The sequence below is a fragment of the Micromys minutus genome (assembly GCF_963924665.1).
Source record: "Micromys minutus genome assembly, chromosome: 23".
NCBI lineage: Eukaryota > Metazoa > Chordata > Mammalia > Rodentia > Muridae > Micromys > Micromys minutus.
In genome coordinates, this window is record NC_137958.1 from 4,693,422 (window position 1) to 4,711,030 (window position 17,609).

At 38.0% G+C, this 17,609-nt stretch overlaps 1 pseudogene across 1 annotated transcript; it reads right to left on the minus strand.

Annotated features, from left to right (window-relative positions):
* Positions 1–413: 413 nt before the first annotated feature.
* On the minus strand, positions 414–7,919 carry LOC308435547 (bifunctional apoptosis regulator-like; annotated as a pseudogene). Its single transcript has 2 exons — positions 7,344–7,919; positions 414–1,124 (listed from the first exon to the last, which is right to left on the minus strand). The product of its transcript is annotated as a bifunctional apoptosis regulator-like (transcript).
* Between the last annotated feature and the right edge of the window lie 9,690 nt (positions 7,920–17,609).

Here is a 17,609-nt window from a genome sequence, read left to right on the forward strand (position 1 = left end):
GAGACAGGGTTTCTCTATGTAGCCCTGAATGTCTTGGAACTCACTCTGTAGAGCACTCATGTCTTGGAAACCCACCAAGTGTGCAGATTTGAGGTGTGTGTTACCACACCCAACCCATATTGGCCTTTTGACAGAATGTCACCCCAAATTATGTCCAAGACTTTCACTTCTGTTGGCCATAGTAGCCTGAGCCTCTCAAGTGCCTGTAAGAAGACTGGCTGGGTGTTGACCACAGAGTCCAGCCTGACCTGGAACAGTCAGCTGACATGGTGCTAGAGTCAGAGGAAGAGGGACCTGGTTGAAGCCTTGATACACATAAGCAGCACCTTTCTTTACCAGGGATAGAAACAAGTCTCTTGTCTCTTTGAATGCCACAGTTTGGATGCTAGGTTATATCAGGGACTCGCTGTTGATCATAACACTTGGGTTTCCAGCCGTCGGACTTCCTTGACCACCAGATGAATGTAAATAATTGGGTTGAAGTACAGAGCCCAGTAAAATAAACAATTGCTGACAAACTGAGGAATGAGCAGCCAGAACATGGCCATGAAAAGACCCTGCACATCCTCTGGGGCACTTTCTTCAGCTTGCTTCTTTTCAGGATCCTTCAAAAAGGGACCAACTCCAGCATGGAATTGATGATAAGGAAGCGTGACATTCAGTATTGGACCTCCAGCCAGTCCCAAGTAAATTTCAAAATCAGCTTGTATGGGGGAAAGGAGTACTTGACAAGGAATTCCCTCCACTGCTACCACATGGGTTCTCTCAGGTTCAGAAGCATGATGAAGGTGTTCTCACCAGAGCTGTCTTCTTGCAGAGGGAAGATGGTATGTATAAAGGGTAAGAAGGAGTCTGTATATTCAAACAGGTACAGGTATAGCAAATTAAGTCTTGGTGAGCTCTTGAGAGCATAAAGCAAGAAAAGGGACCTGCCTGTGTTGACAGCCTTTTATTCCCAGAGATTCTGTGGTGGCTTCACACCCAGGGCTGTCACACACTCCAAGTTCATGAGGGTGACTTTTCTGTGGCTACTCTTTTCTATGATGTAAGGTGCCCTGGAAAATTCTTTTTTTGTCAAAGTTCAAAGCAACCTTCCAGTTGTACCAGAATACAGATTTGTGATGCTTCCATTTGCTGCAGCAGTAACAGAAAGTACATAAGATTTTAAGCAGCAGGCTGCTTCCTGTGCCTATAGAACCAGAAAAAAAAATTTCTGCTTCCAGCTAAAAGAGAGAGAGAGAGATAGACAGATAGATAGATAGATAGATAGATAGAGAGAGAGAGAGAGAGAGAGAGAGAGAGAGAGAGAGAGAAAGAGAGAGAGAGACACGGCGGGTCACTGCCATCAGGATTCATGTCCTGCCCGCCCGGAGACTGCTAAGCACCTAGCAGAGCCTCAGAAGTACTCTCCCACCCGATTCAACAAAGACAGAGTCAAGTTATCCCCATCAGAACTCATGGCATGCCCAAAAAGAGCCTAACACCCAGGAGCAATCTCCCTCCTGAACCCATGGCCCTCAGACCCACAGTAAAGATAAGCTTCAGTCAGAGACAACAAGATCACCTGACAACACAGATAACAAAATGGCAAGAGGAAAGTGCAAGAACCTAATCAATGGAAACCAAGACAACCTCACAACATCAGAATGTAGTTCTCCCACCACACCAAGTATTGGATTTCCCAACAAACCAGAAAAACAAGATAAGGACTTAAAATCATACTTCATGATAATGATGGAGGTCCTCAAGAAGTGAATGAATAACTCCATTAAAGAATTATAGGAGAACCAAGAGAAAACATGTAAACAATAGAAGCTCTTAAAGAAGAAACACAAAAATCACTCAAAGAGCCACAGGAAAACACAACCAGACAGGTGAAAGAATTAAAATGGAAATAAAAACAATAAAGAAATCACAAAAGGACACAAACCTGGAGATAGAAAACACAGGAATGAAATCAGGAGTCAAAGATGCAAACATTGCCAACAGACTACAAAGAGTTGGAAAAGAGGATCTCAGAGGTAGATGACAACATAGAAATCATTGACACAACAGTCAGAGAAAATGCAAAAATCAAAAAGTTCATAACCTAAAATATCCAGGAAACCCAGGATATAATGAGAAGACCAAAACTAAGGATAATAGGTGTAGAAGAGAGGGAAGACTCCCAACTAAAAGGCCCATTAATTATTTTCAAAAAAATTATAGAAGAAAACTTCCCTAACCATAAGAACAGAATGACCATGAGCATACAAGAAGCCTACAAAACTTTAAATTGATTGGACTGGAAAAGAAACTCCTCTCCACACATAATAGTCAAAACACTGAATATTTAAAACAAAGAAAGGAGCCTAAGAGCAGTAAGGGAAAAAGAACAAGTAACATATAAAGGCAGATATATCAGAGTTACATCAAACTTCTCAACGGAGACTATGAAAGCTAGAAGATCCCGGACAAGTGTCATAAAGACCCTATGAGAACACAAATGCCAGCTCAGGTTACTATATCCAGAAAAACTCTCAATTACCATAGATGGAGAAACCAAGATAGTCCAGCACAAAAGCAAGTTTACAAAAACACCTGTCCACAAATCCAGCCCTACAAAGATTAATAAATGAAAACCTCCAAAAGAAGAAGGAAAACTACATCCCAGGAAAAGAAAAAACAAACAAACAAACAAACAAACAAAAACCATGCAAGAAAACCAAAAGAAGAAAAGCACACAAACATAATTCTACATCTAACAACAAAAATAACTGGAAGCAACAATCACTATTCCTTAATATATGTTAACATCATTTCCCCAATAAAAAGACATAGACTATCAGACTAGATACTTAAAGAGTATCCAGCATTTTGCTGCATACAGAAAACTCATCTCAAAGACAAAGACAGATACTCCCTCAGAATAAAAGGTGGGTAAAAAAATCTTCAAAGCAAATAGACCCAAGAACCAACCTGGAGTAACCATTCTCAAATAAAACAAAGTGGCCATCATCAAATAAAAATAGATTTTCAATCAAAAATTATCAAAGAAGATAAGGAAAACACTTTTTCTTCATTTCAGGAAAATTCTATCAAGACAAAAATCTCAATCTTGAACATCTATGCTCCAACTACAAGGGCACCAATTTTCATTAAAAAAAAACAACAACAAACAAATAAAAAAACCTTACTAAAACTCAAAGCCTATATTGCACCATACACAATGATAGTGAGAGATTTTAATACCCCATTCTCATCAGTCGACAGATCATTGAAGTAGAAACTGAACAGAGACACAGCGATGCTAGCAGAGGTTATGTACTAATTGTATTTAACAGACAGCTATAGAACAAGAAAATATTCCTTCTCTGCACCTCACAGCACCTTCTCCAAAACTTACCATATAGTTGGCCACAAAATGGGCCGCAACAGATAAAATAACATCAAAATAATCCCAGGCATCCTATCAGATCACATTGCATTAAGGCTGGTCATTAATAACAAAAACAACAAAAAGCCCACATACATATGGAAACTGAACAATGCTCTACTAAATGATAACATGGTCAAGGAAAAAAAAAAGAGAAAAAAATTAAGAATTTTTAGAATTTAACAAAAATGAAGTCACAACATACCCAAAATTATGGGGTGCAATGAAAACAGTACTAAGAGGAAAAGCCATACCTCTGAGTGTCTCCAAAATCAAGCTGGAATGAGTATATAGTAGCAGCTTGACAGAAAAGCTGAAAGCTTTTGAACAAAAAAGAAGCAGATATACCCAAGAGGAGTATACAGCAAGAAATAGTCAAACTCAGAGCAGAAATTAATTAAGTAGAAACAAAAGAACTATAGAAAGAATCATCAAAACCAGGAGCTGGTTCTTTGAAAGAAATCAGCAAGATCGATATACACTTAGTGAGACTAAGTCGAGGGCACAAACAGAGTATCCAAATTAACAAAATCAGAAATGAAAGAGGAGACATAACAACAGAACCTGAGGAAATTCAAAAATTCTTCAGATCTTACTAAAACTGCCTATACTCAATAAAACTAAAATATCTAGAGGAAATGGACAATTTTTTAATCTATCAATTACATAGATACCATATACCAAAGTTAAATCAGGATCAGATAAACTATCTAAACAGCCCCATAACTCCCACAGAAATAGAAGCAGTCATCAAAGGCCTTCCAACCAAAAAAGCCCAAAATCAGAAAGGTCCATTGCAGAATTCTATCAGACTTTCACAGACGACCTAATACCAATTCTCTCCAAAATATTCCACAAAATAGAAACAGAAGAAAAACTACTTAACTCATTCTTTGAAACCAAAATTACTTTCATATATAAACCACACAAAGACCCTACAAAGAAAGATAACTTTAGACCAATTTAGCAACTTCCCTCATGAACACCGATGCAAAAATACTCAATAAAATTCTTGCTAACTGAATCAAACATATCAAAACAATCATTCACCATTATCAAGTAGGCTTCATCCCAGGAATGTAGGGATAGTCAGTATACAGAATTGCATCAAGTAATCCACTATATAAACAAACTGAAAGGGGGAAAAAAACACATGCTCTTCTCTTTATATGCTGAGAAAAAATTTGATAAAATTTAACACCACTTCATGTTACAAGTCTTGGAAAAATCAGAAATTCAAGGCTCATACCTAAACATAGTAAAAGCAAAATACAACAATCCATTAGCCAACATCAAACTAAATGGTGAGAAACTTGAAACAATCTCACTAAATCAGGGACTAGACAAGGTTGCCCACTCTTCCCATACCTATTCAATATAGTACTGGTAGTTCTGGCCCAAGAAAGTGGTCAGAAAAAGGAAGTCAAAGGGATACAAAATAAACGGAAGAAGTCAAAATATCACTATTTGCAGATGATATGATTGTGTACTTGAGAGACTCCAAAAAGTCCACCAGAGAACTCGACAGCTCATAAACAAATTAAGCATAGTGGCTGGTTATAAAATTAACTCAAATAAATACTCTACTCCAAGGATAAACCATGAAAGAAATTAGGGAAAAGGCACCTTTCAGAATAGTCATGAACAAGATGAAATACTTTTGTGTGGCACAAACTAAGCAAGTGAAAGACCTGTATGACAAGAACTTCAAATCCCTGTACAAGGAAATTGAAGAAGATATCAGAAGATGGAAAGATCCCCTATGCTAATGAATTGGAACGGTCAACACTGTAAAAAATGGCCATCTTGCCTAAAGCAATCTACAGATATAATGTATTCCCCATAAAAATTCCAACTCAGTTCTTCATAGAGTTTGTAAGAGAAGTTGCAAATTCAGTTGGAATAACAAAAAACATGAGATAGCGAAACCTATTCTCAACAATAAAAGAACTATCTGGGGAACCACCATTCCTTACCTCAAGCTATATTGCAGTACAATCATGATAAAAACTGCATGGTATTGGTACAGAGATAGGCAGGTAGGTCAATGGAACAGAATTGAAGTCCCAGAAATGAATCCACACACCTATGATCACTTGATCTTTGACAAAGGAGCTAAAAACATTCAATGGAAAAAGGACAGCCTCTTCAACAAATAGTGTTGATTTAACTGGCAATCAGCATGCAGAAGAATGCAAACTGATCTATTCTTATCTCCTTGTACAAAGCTTGAGTGCAAGTGGATCTCACACCTCTACATAAAACCAGGTACACTGAAACTATTAGACAAGAAAATGGGGAAAACCTTAGAACACATAGACACAGGGGAAAATTTTCTGAACAGAACACCAATAGCTTATGCTTAAGATCAAGAATCAACAAATGGGATCACATGAGATTGCAAAGATTCTGTATGGTTAAGGACACTGTCAAGAAGACAAAATGTCAACTAACAGATTGGGAAAGTATCTTTACCTACATCTGATAGAGGGCTAATATTCAAATATACAAAGAAATTAGACTTCAGAGAATCAAATAATCCTATTAAAATGGGGTACAGAGCTAAACAAAATTTTAACTAAGGAATGCTGAATTGCGGAGAAGCACCTAAAGAAATGCTCAACACCCCTAGTCATCAGGGAAATGTAAATCAATACAACCCTGAGATTCTACCTCACAGCAGTCAGAATGGCTAAGAGCAAAAACTCAGATAATAGCAGATGATGGCGAGGATGGGGAGAAAAAGGAACACTCCTCTCTTGTTGATGGGATTGCAAGCTGGTACAACCACTCTGGAAATCACTCTGGTAGGTCCTCAGAAAATTGGTCATACCCGAAGACCCAGCTATTCCATTCCTGGGCATATACCCAAGTGAAGCTCCAACATCTAACAAGGACACATGTTCCAATATGTTCATAGCAGCCTTATTCATAATACCATGAAGCTAGAAATAACCCATATGTTCTTCAAAAGAGGAATGGTACAGAAGTTTTGGTATATTTATACAATGGAACACTACTCAGCTATTAGAAAAAAAGACTTTATGAAATTCCTTGGCCAATGGATGGATCTAGAAACTATCATCCTGAGAGAGGTAACCCAGTCATAAAAAAACACTCACTCATAGGCGGATAATAGACCCAGAAAGCTCTGGATACCCAAGAAACAATTCACAGACCTTATAAAGCTCAAAAAGAACGAAGGCCAGAATGTGGATGCTTCAGTCTGTCTCAGAAAGGAGAAGAAAACACTCATAGAAGGAAATACAAGGGCAAACAGAGGAGCAGGAATTGAAGAAATATCATCCAGAGGCTGCCTCACCTAGGGATCCAAACTCTATGCAGCTACCAAACCTAAGCACTATTGCTATTGCCAAGAAGTACTTACTGGCAGGAACCAAATAGAGATGCTTCCTCAGGAGCTCTGCCAGAGTCATACAGATACAGTTGAGCACGCTTGCAGCTAGCCATCGGACTGAACACGGGACCCTAATGAATGTGTTAAGGAAAGGACTGAAGGAGCTGACAGGGTTTGCATCCTTCTGAGAAGGACAATATCAACCAATCAAACCCTCCAGAACTCCCATGGACTAAAACAGCAACCATTGAGCACACACAGAGAGACCTATGGCTCCAGTTGCATATGTAGCAGAAGATACCAGTGTCTGGCATCAATGGGAGAAGAGGCCTTTGGTCCAGTGAGGGCATGTTTTCCCAATATAATTGGGGAATTTCAATGCACTGAGGTGTAGAGTGTGATTCGGAGAGGGTATAACTTTGTGGAGACAAGTGGATGGGGAGGGAGAATGCAGAGAGGTTGGGGAAAAGGATAACATTTGTGATGTAAATACATAGAGTATCTAATAAAAAGAAGGTTAAAAAAAAAAACCAACCTTCCAATTACTCTGTCAGATAAGAACATCTCTACAGGGAGGCCCAAGGGCCTAGCTGTTTTAATCAGAGGACACCTTCTTCTGTCTTTTATTTGACTACAGCCTTGTGCACCAGGAGCCCATGTTCAGATTCTCTGCTGCACCAGTGACCCACAAGCAGGATGACTGCCACACCAGTCAATGGTGTGAGTACAACAGAGAAGAATCCCTCCTCTCTGCTGATTCACTCACCCTGTGCTGGGAGCTAGGAACTCTGATCATTTCCGTATTTCTGAAAGGCTGCAAGACTTTGGACTAAATCTTTATTCTGCTAAATGTCTTCAACTCACATTCTAATAGCATCAGGAAATAACTTTTTAATGGCATCCCTTAGGAGAATGTTGACTTTGGAAAAATGGTCCCATTCTTCTGTGCATTCTTTGAAGATATCTACCATAGTGCTAGGCAGTGCCCGCAGAAGCTGTGGCCACAGTTCAAGGTGGTGGGGCTAACCAGGGTGTCATTACAGCAGTGGCAGGGGAGCTCACAGAAATCTGAGGGCCACTGCTTCTGACAGGATGATCCTGCTCCTGCCCTCTCATGCTCAGGTCATTTTCCCGAGGCTCCTCCATCTCTCAGCAAATTCTGGAATCAATACATACAGACACTTACTTTCAAACACAGGATGCTGTCACGCATCATAAGGTGGTTCAGAGGTTCAGTCCTTATCACAGCGGGGGAAAATGGCAGCATTCAGGCAGGCATGGTGCAGGAGGAGCTGAGAGTTCTACATCTTTATTTGAAGGCTGTTAGCAGAATTATTGGATGTTCATTTTAAATGTAAGGATGTTCGTTTTACTTGTAAGGAACTTTATCTTCAAGTCACCATTCCTGCAACTAGAAGTAAGGAAAAGGGAACAAGAACTTTCTACTATTGCTCAAAACAACAAAAACAAATTAAAAGCCCACACTGGGTGAAGATAGTCCCATATATTGCGTTTTCCCCACAAAGCTTTTGTTTGTGAATTACTCATTTCTATCCAATTAACTAGACAAATGTTCCTTGGCACTTTCTGTTACAAAGATAGTGAGCTAAACATATTATTCTTTTTTTTTTGGTGCATGTGTATCTTTTAGCAACTTCCTTTTAGAAACTGAGCTTATTTTTTTGACCTTTCATATGCAGTTAGAAGTCATTCTGATCATAGATATTATTTGAGGAGCACTGAGAGTTTAGTCAATTGCCTACGTACAATTCGGAACCCAGGAGATGGTGTGATTGTGAATCAGCTGTGAGTAAGGTGTACAAAGAAGATGTACCTAGCTAAGCTTGGTATAGTGACTATTCTCTGTGGTTGTCAACTTGAGTACATCTGGAAATAATTAAAAACAAAATGACAGGGCATTCCTATGAGAAACATTTTCTTAATTAAATCAGTAGAAGTGGGAAGACTATGTTTTAATCTGGGCTATGCTCTCTGTTGGCAGTCTCTTTAAAAGACATGGAAGAAGAAAGCTTCCCCTCTTCTCCTGCTTGTTCTTATTCTTGCTAGCAAATCCATTCCTTTACTTGCATCAGAGCCATTCCTGGGGGATTGTGACATATACTGAAGACCAGCTGAGCCATCCAAGCTTAGGGATTGAACAACTCCTGAATTCTTAGATCTTCTGCTATGGTAGACAGCTATTGTTGAACTATCTAAACCATAGACTATCAGCCATTCTAATAAGCCCCCCTATATTTAGCCATTGTCTAAGTTTTGTTCTTCTAGAGAACCCTGATTAATATACTTAGGAAAATGCTTGCCTCTGTGGGTACTTCCTAAACCTAAAGGAACATCTTGTGCTGCTTGATTTATAAACAAAGTTAGGACAGCAAAGAAGGAAGCAGCCTTCCTTTTTCCTCTGCAGTAGAGGGGAAATGCGGAGGCATTCTGGTGTCAGAATGATGACTGAATTAGAGGGAGATGAGCGCGTTCCGTGCTCACTCTCATAAATCTCACTCAGGAGGGAAATGCAAGACAGATAGTTTCACTTAGAGACAAGACTACAGCAATCCTCAGAGACAGGACACATTGATAGCAAACTGACAAATGCAATTTCAGCTGCAAGAACACTCTGTCACCTGCCAACTGAGCCAATGACTTGGCTAAAATGTGGGCGAGAGGAGCGTGTGGCAGTGAAAGCTCGCACAGAAGAAAGGGCTTTCAGAACAAATCCGAAGTCAGCTCAAGTAATAACGTCTTGGACTAGTGGTTTCTTTCTTAATTGCTTCCAACTTAAGGATGGTATCTTGCATTTTGTATGGACTTGTCAAATTGCTATTTTCAGGGTAGAATAGCTTTTTGAAAGGCTGGGAAATATTGAAGTGAGTCCTGGAGTTCTACTTCTGACTTCTGCAGGAAGATAAAGATATGATGTTTAATCTCTAAATTAGTTTGCTGTCCCTGACAGTCATTCACATGTGTCTTTATTAGTAATACCTGTCCCAGGTTAAAAATTACACGTCAGAGGCTGCCTGTGGCATGTTGTAATGTGGTGCAACCTCCTTTTTCTTTTCTTTTCTTTTTTTTTGTTCTTCACTCTTTTAAATACCAACTGCTTATTTATTAATTTGTCCAGTCAGTCACTGACAAAACTGTTTATGGAATATGGGTCATGTGGTGACCGAATGCATGAGGCAGGGGGATGCAGATCAAGGAAGCAAGTGGAATCCTGGATATACAGGATAAATGCAGGACAGATAGGCGGAAACAAATGCATTGCCTGTGATTCTTACATCAATGGATCCCATTGCACTTTGATATAATTCCAGTCACCACCCCTAACTTACAATTACAATCTTGAGATTCATCTTGCAAAGTAAGACAAATTGCATCACCATCAGACATTCTGAGAAGAGCCTGGGGCCCCTGGGCCTATGATCAGTCTTATTTTAGAACAGTTGACAAGACTTCTTAGGCTGTACATCATAGAACAGGGACCTCTCTTTCTTTTCAGCAGATGGCATGGGCACAACAGAGGAAGTTTTCTGTCTAGTTTGAGCTTGCTCAGTTCTTTACAGCATGCATGGAGAAGAGTTTGCACAAGGTGGCTTTTACTGTCCTGTAACTGCTTCAGTAGTACTGAAGAGAACACCAGCTCACAATAGAAGACTTTTCCTACCTCTCAGCCATTATCCAGCCATTCCCTGGGGTTAACTATTATTGTGATTAGCATGTTTAGATTTTTCTTTTTCTCTTTTTTAAAGATTTAATTTAATTTAATTCATATGAGTACACCGTAGTTGTCAGACACACCAGAAGAGGGCATCAGATCCCATTACAGATGGTTGGGAGCTACCATGTGGTTGCTGGGAATTGAACTCAGGACCTATGGAAGAGCAGTCAGTGCTCTTAACCACTGAGCCATCTTTCCAGTCCTATATTTTTCATTTCAGTAATTTGAATGGGTACAGAAGAATATCTAATTGTTCCCTGAAGGTCATTTTTTCTTAAGGACAAAGAATGGTCATCTCCTAGCCATATCCTTTTCTCCTTTAATGTTTCTGTTAATAGTTTATTGTCTATAGTTTATGTTGTATATTTGATATGCTTCCTATGACATGTGGGATTCTTGTAGACATTTGTGTATGATATTTTTATCAGTATATGTATTACAAAGAATGTTACCCTTTCTGCACCTGGACTTTTCATTCTTAAAATGAATGATGCTTTTTGAGTTAAGCTGGCATGGGGGTGAGACAGCCTCATGGCATGGAGGGGAGCCATGGAGCCCACAAGCCTTTGAGAAATCCTCCTATCTCTGCCTCCAATTTCACCTTCGGAATGTTATGACTACAGATATGTTTCAACTCACCAGGCAGTTTTTGTGGGTTCTGAGGATCCAAACTCAAGATTGCCAGGGAAGTGTTTTTTATCTATCTTTCTGGCCCTGTAATTAGTTCAGTGGAAAAAAGAAAAGGCCTAGGGATGTTACTGTTTATAAATACACAGGGGGCAGGGTTTGCTGTCCAGGGTTAACTATATTTATGTTGTGATGTGCTTGAGTCTGAACACCATATGCCCACACTAATGATGCCTAATACATATGTTATTATTAGAACAAGCACAGTTATTCTTTCCAAAGATTTATCTGCCTCTCATTCCAAAAGGGGTTAGTAAACCTTGAACAGGTCTATAGGTCTACTCAGATGTCTTCCACCAGATGTGTGCTAGGATTCTGTTTATTATCACAATACTTCTTTCTGTATTGATACGAAACAACACATTACTGTTCCTTCATATTTCCTGTTTGTAAATATAGGCAGAGGCCCATATTCTTTCAGCAGTTCAAGGATATTCTGCTAGGAATTGACTTTCATTTCTTCTATATAGCAGGGATAGTTTGCTTCTTTGAAAGGAATGCATATTTTCCTTATAACTCTCTAAGTTTATTTCAACTCTAGGAGTGCTCAATACTACTAGTTATCTTGATGGTGGAGTTCTGTATCTATTGATAATTTAATTTGATATATCCCATAATTTTGAGAAAAATTGAATCCATATCTTTTCACACATTGCTTTAACCATTTGATTTGCCAGAGTTCTCTTTTAGAGACTCTTTACATCTATATTTTATATATAATACATTATATTTCTGCATGTGTGCAGCACCCTCCCCACATATGCAAACACATGCATGCAGTATCTGAGGAGAGCCAGAGCAGATGTCATATCTTCCAGAACTGGAGTTACCGATGGTGTGAGCCACCGTATGTGTGCTGGGAATCAAACCTGTGTCCTCTGTAAGAGTATCCAATGCTCTTAACTTTTGAGTCATCTCTCCAGCTTTCTTGTGTTTCTGCCTTTTATACCAGTACTGATTTATATACCACAATATGATTTTTACATTATCTTTTGGTTATATAAATATTTACACTAACCAATAAGATTTGTACCTTCAGATGTTTTTGTGGTGACATTTGATACTTTCCCATTCTAACTTCAGAAACTCTTGTAGCATTTCTGGTAAGGAAAGCCTAGTGGTGAGGAATTCTTTCAGTTTTTATTCATGTGGGAAAGCTTTTATCTTTGCTTACGTTTTGAAATACAGTTTTTATAGGTTAGTATTCTTGCCTGTTGGGGTACTTTTTCTCAAATTTTATCACTTTGAAAGCTGGTTGTGATAATACATGCCTATAATCCCAGCATTTGGATAGCTGAGACAGAAGCTTGCGAGACTGAGGTCAATCCAGGTTACATCATGAGACCTGTGTCAACACTCCTGACTCCAGCAGTGTAAAACACACATAGGACCTTGTTTCTTAGCCTATGAAATTCCTGATGAAAATTATGAAGAGTGTTAAGGAAGCACTTTTGTATAAGATAAGTTTACCTACATTCTTTCTGCTTCCAGAATTCTCTGTCTGATTAAATTGGAGTAGTATAATATGTGTGACGCTTTTTGGTTGAATCCATTCAGTACTCTTTGGGTTTCATGAGTTTCTATATCCATTTCCCTTCTTAAGATTTGAGATGTTTTCAACTCTTACCTGTTTAACTAACCTTTCAGCTTCATTCTTTCTTCTCCTGAATGTTCTGAGATGTGATTCTCTAGGTGATGCCTCACGGTCCTGTCAGTTCCCTTCTCATTTTCATTTCTCATTCTTTTTGCCCCTCTAACTGGAAAGTGTTCATGACTTAATTTTTGAGTCCACTGATTTCTTCTTCTGCCTGACTGTGTCTACACTTAAAATTATGTTTAATTTTTCAGTTTGGTGATATTTATCTTTAGCATAGAGTTTCTGTTTGGTTGTGTATCATGAGTTACATAAGCTATGTTTCTTTGATCTCTTTACTCATGGATTATTTCTGGCTTTTGTTTAGTTGTCTTTGTTCTCACAGTAGGCTCTTTAAGGGGATTGCTTTGTATTCTTTGTTACAGAGTTTCAGACCTCCCCTTTTTATTGTTCATTATGAGAGATATATTTTATTACATGGCAGGGTCCCTACTTCTCTTAATTCTTAAACATCTTTATGGTCTTGCATTAATACATGCTCATTTGAAGAAATAGTCATCTCTTCCAGTTTGTACGCAACAGTTTTATCCATGAAAACCCTTCAAAGTCATCCTGGCCTCAGGCAACTAATGTGATTTTAAGGTTGCCCTGGTGCCAGGGTCTGTGATCAGACATGCCTAGTTCTGAAATCTTAGGGCAGACAGGTAGATTTTGGACTAAGATTTGCAACTGCCTATTTAGATTAGTGTATTTGTTGAGAGTTTCTACCCCTTCTATTGGTTCTTAGCTTTTTTGAAGCAGTGGTTCCACACTGGGAGAGGAAACCAGAGATATTTAGGGCTCATAATTACTGTTTTACTGTGCTCATGCTAAGTTTAAAATTATGAAGGCCTAGGTTTGCACAGTGTTTCTCTAGCATTACAGATTCCCTGAGTCTTAAAATCCCTTCATCAACACAAAGCCAAGGGATATCAGGCATCTGCAACTCCTTCTCAGTAGGCTGTCTTTTGACAAATGATTCATCCAACAGTTCAATTTATTTTGACATCTTTTAAAACTGTGTGAGCTTCTGTATTAAACCTATAATCTCCTCTCAGAGGGCCCATACCAATTCAGTTCAGCCTGATCCAGTTTTATGGTTTTATTTTCACCGTTATCCCATACCCTTAAAATCCATTTCTATACATGTTCCACAGACTTCTACATGAGTAAATTAGCAAACATATGAACTCCTTAGTAGCATTAGTGTAGTGTAACTCCTTGTGGACCATACTTTCTATCTCCTCTCTGGGAGCCTGCTTTTTTTAAGTCTGGAATAGGTCTAGAGACAACTCTTGGTGGGCCCTGAGGGACATGAATATTGTCGTGCCTGGCATTTCATTCAGAGAAAGCCACTGTTGGTTTAGCAGACAGTGAATGATTAATTTCTTAATCAAAAGTTAAACAGGTAATATTTCAGGAGGTGGGGGTGCCAGTACTTATTTTGTTGAAAGTGGAGAAAGACTACTTCCACAGGTGAGATAAACACTTAAGAATCTGAGGGTTTAAAGTTTAAAGCTTTAATAAGGTCCTGCCACACACAGCCTCATCCAGTGTTACAAGTTTCCATTCTTTACCAGTTCGTGCCCTGAGTGCCACTGTCAACATCCTCCAAGGCTGAGACTTGAGCTTTCACTGTAATTCAGCCAACCTTATAGTAAGGGTTTCCACTTGATTTTCTGCAACTTGATCTCTGTGGCTAAAGGAGAAGAGAATACATAGAAACCTTTAGACTGTTTATGAGCATCTGGAGCCAGCTAATTTGATCACTAAGTTCATTGTCTTTTACCATAGTCTGAGATGCTAGAGGTTGGTTAATTTTATGACAGACATCATTCTTAGTCTTTATCAATTTATTCAGAGATACTAAGAACAACCAATAATCATCTTTTTCAAGTTTCCACAAACAGTCAAAAGTTTTATATACAGAGTTAGTACATCTGTTGCTACTCTCAGTTGGTAAATCAGAGTAATCAAATGCATTTGTCTCCTTAAATCTGTAAAATAGTTCATCATGGGCTTTCAGTAATCTCAAAGCTCCTAGGAGAGGCTTTGGTATCTGTAGGTATCAGAAAATTAGGCAGTCTATTCCAGATACTTGGAAGACTCTTCCTCATACTTTTCTTGCTCTAGAACCAGTACTGGTACCAACAAATCTGTTTAGTCAGGTACTTAAGAGTAACAGAATGTATAGAATGAATATCTCTCTTTCACAATCTCTCTCTCTGTTTTAATCTATCTATCTGTCTGTCTATCTATCTATCATCTATCTACCTATCTATCTATCTATCTATCTATCTATCTATCTATCTATCTATCTGTGTGTATGTGTGTGTTTGTGTGTGTGTATACTATATATACATGACATATATAAGGTATAATATGTATATATTATATATGTACCATATTTTTACTATTTCTCTCTCTATATATATATATTTGAATTATATATATATTTGAATTATATATATGTATATATATTTGAATAAAAATATATATTTGAATAACTTTCAGGCTGTGACTCAGCTAATTCAACAATGGCTATAAATAGAATCCAATAATTTCTCAGTCTTGGGAGCTGGATTTTTCAGCTTTTGTTTAGCATACCTTAGAACCCCAAAGATTTAGGCTCTAATGCTAGTGAAGGAAAGGATTTGCTGACAAAATGAGAGCAAACAGGCAGAGAACAAAAGCTTCCTTCTTCTCTGTCCTTATATAGGCTTCCAGCAGAAAGTGTAGCTCAGAACAGGAGTTTTCCATCTTAAAAAAAAATCTGGATTAAAATTGTCTTCTGACCTCAAAGATCCAGATTAGAAGTGGATTTTCTCACTTCAAATTAAGCAACAATCGATCATAGGTGTGTGCTCCATTGTTGGATTGTACTTCATTCCAGATGTGGTCAAACGGACAACTAAGAATAGCCATCATAGTTGTGATAAAAGCAGTTTAGGCAAATTGTTATGTAGAAGACATCTATCCTAACTAGATGCAGTGAAAACACAAAATCAACAGATGATGCTGCACACCATAAGAAAACAATATCCAACTTTAGGTGACTTTACAAGAGCAACTATAATAATCTCTGAATAGATTGTGTAAAATTTTTATGATCTTAGAGTAAGCAGCGATTTTTTAAACATGACAACACAAGCATTAATAGCAAAAAAACCCACAACAAAATAAAGTATATTAAAATTCCATATTTGTATTTCTAAAACCAAACCACATGAGATATGATTACAAACAAGTAGCTATAATGATAGAATTTGCACTATGGTTATAAAGGTGTTTCATAAGTCAAAAAAAAAAAAAAAAAAAAAAAAAAAAGAATCAAGATAAAATGACTCAATGGACCGAAGGTAATGAATTCATGAAGAGTTCAGCACCAACACTCAGTCTTCACACTCAAGTTCATATTCTGGTGACAATGTCACAGTACATTAGGGGCTATCTTTCACTAAAAAAAGCTGGGTGGAATAAAGTGCTAGAAAGACAGGATACACCTGGAACTCTTGGTACCTATGAGTCGGAGACTAAAGTACGCTCATTTGTCAACCTGATTGTATTTCTTAGGAAATTTCCATATACCTTTGACAAATAGGCTTGTGCTTCAATATATGCCAAACAGGACTATGGACATAGATAGATTCACCCAAATACTTGCACTGGGTTCATAATCGTCTCTATCTGCAAGTTGGGAACCACCCAAATGTCCATCTGTTGTATATTGGACACATAAACTGCATCTCAACTTCCCAGCACCCTGTAATGGGAGGTCATGAACTTAGGTATAATACTGTGGATAAATTTTAAATAGCGTGTTGAGTGAAGAAAGTCGAGCTAGCAAACAAAACCACTATATGATCCCATGTTTTGAAAAAAAGAACTGGCAAGACTTTTATGTTAGATGTTGAGCAGTCTTGGGATGGCAATAATATTGAGACCTAAAGAGGGCTCCCAGCAGGTGGTGGTGAGTAGTCACCATTTTGATTTGGGCACTAGCTGAGTGAGTGACTTAACTCTGTGACAATTCATTGCACTATTAACCTTAAAATTTTATTATGTCTTTATACATGTCATTTTCAGTAAAAATATATTTCTTAAAAAGGTATCATATATGAGCCATTTTACTAGAATGGAAAGCTATAATGAGTTGGTATTTTGGGTGCAATTTGAGAAATAGTTTTGAATTCTGTGTACAGATCATTCCAAACAGGAGGGATTATCCCTGAGGCATTGCCAGACCATCCCTCCTTCCCACTTGTAATTTTTTATTCAATTAAGACTTCAAAATTTATTGTCCTGAATTTTTTTTTACAGATCATTATCAGATAATCTAGTAAGTCTCATTTTACAGTTCTCTATTATATTAAACTGTATACTTCATATCTTAATCAAAATGCAATTTATATAGAAATGTTTAATATTTAGATTGGCAGGTGAGAGTTTTTTTCTAAGAACCCCTTTAAAATGACAACATATGTTACATGGGTAGTTCAGCTTTTCTCTAGGGTAAATTCCCATGGAGTTTTCATATTGTTATATGTAGATAGGCACTTAAAAGTACTAAATAGTATTTATGAGCATTACTTATCTCTCTCTCTCTCTCCTCTTTGTCAAAAAACCAAAACAAGGAACAACCCTCCAACAAAAACAGCAACAGAACCAAGCAACCAACACTCCACTACAACAAATAATCCCCTACTGTATTTATAATGAGTAATGGTTAGCTACAGGGCCACCAGAGCACACCTGGCATGTGCTTTCCTTGTTGTGACTCATT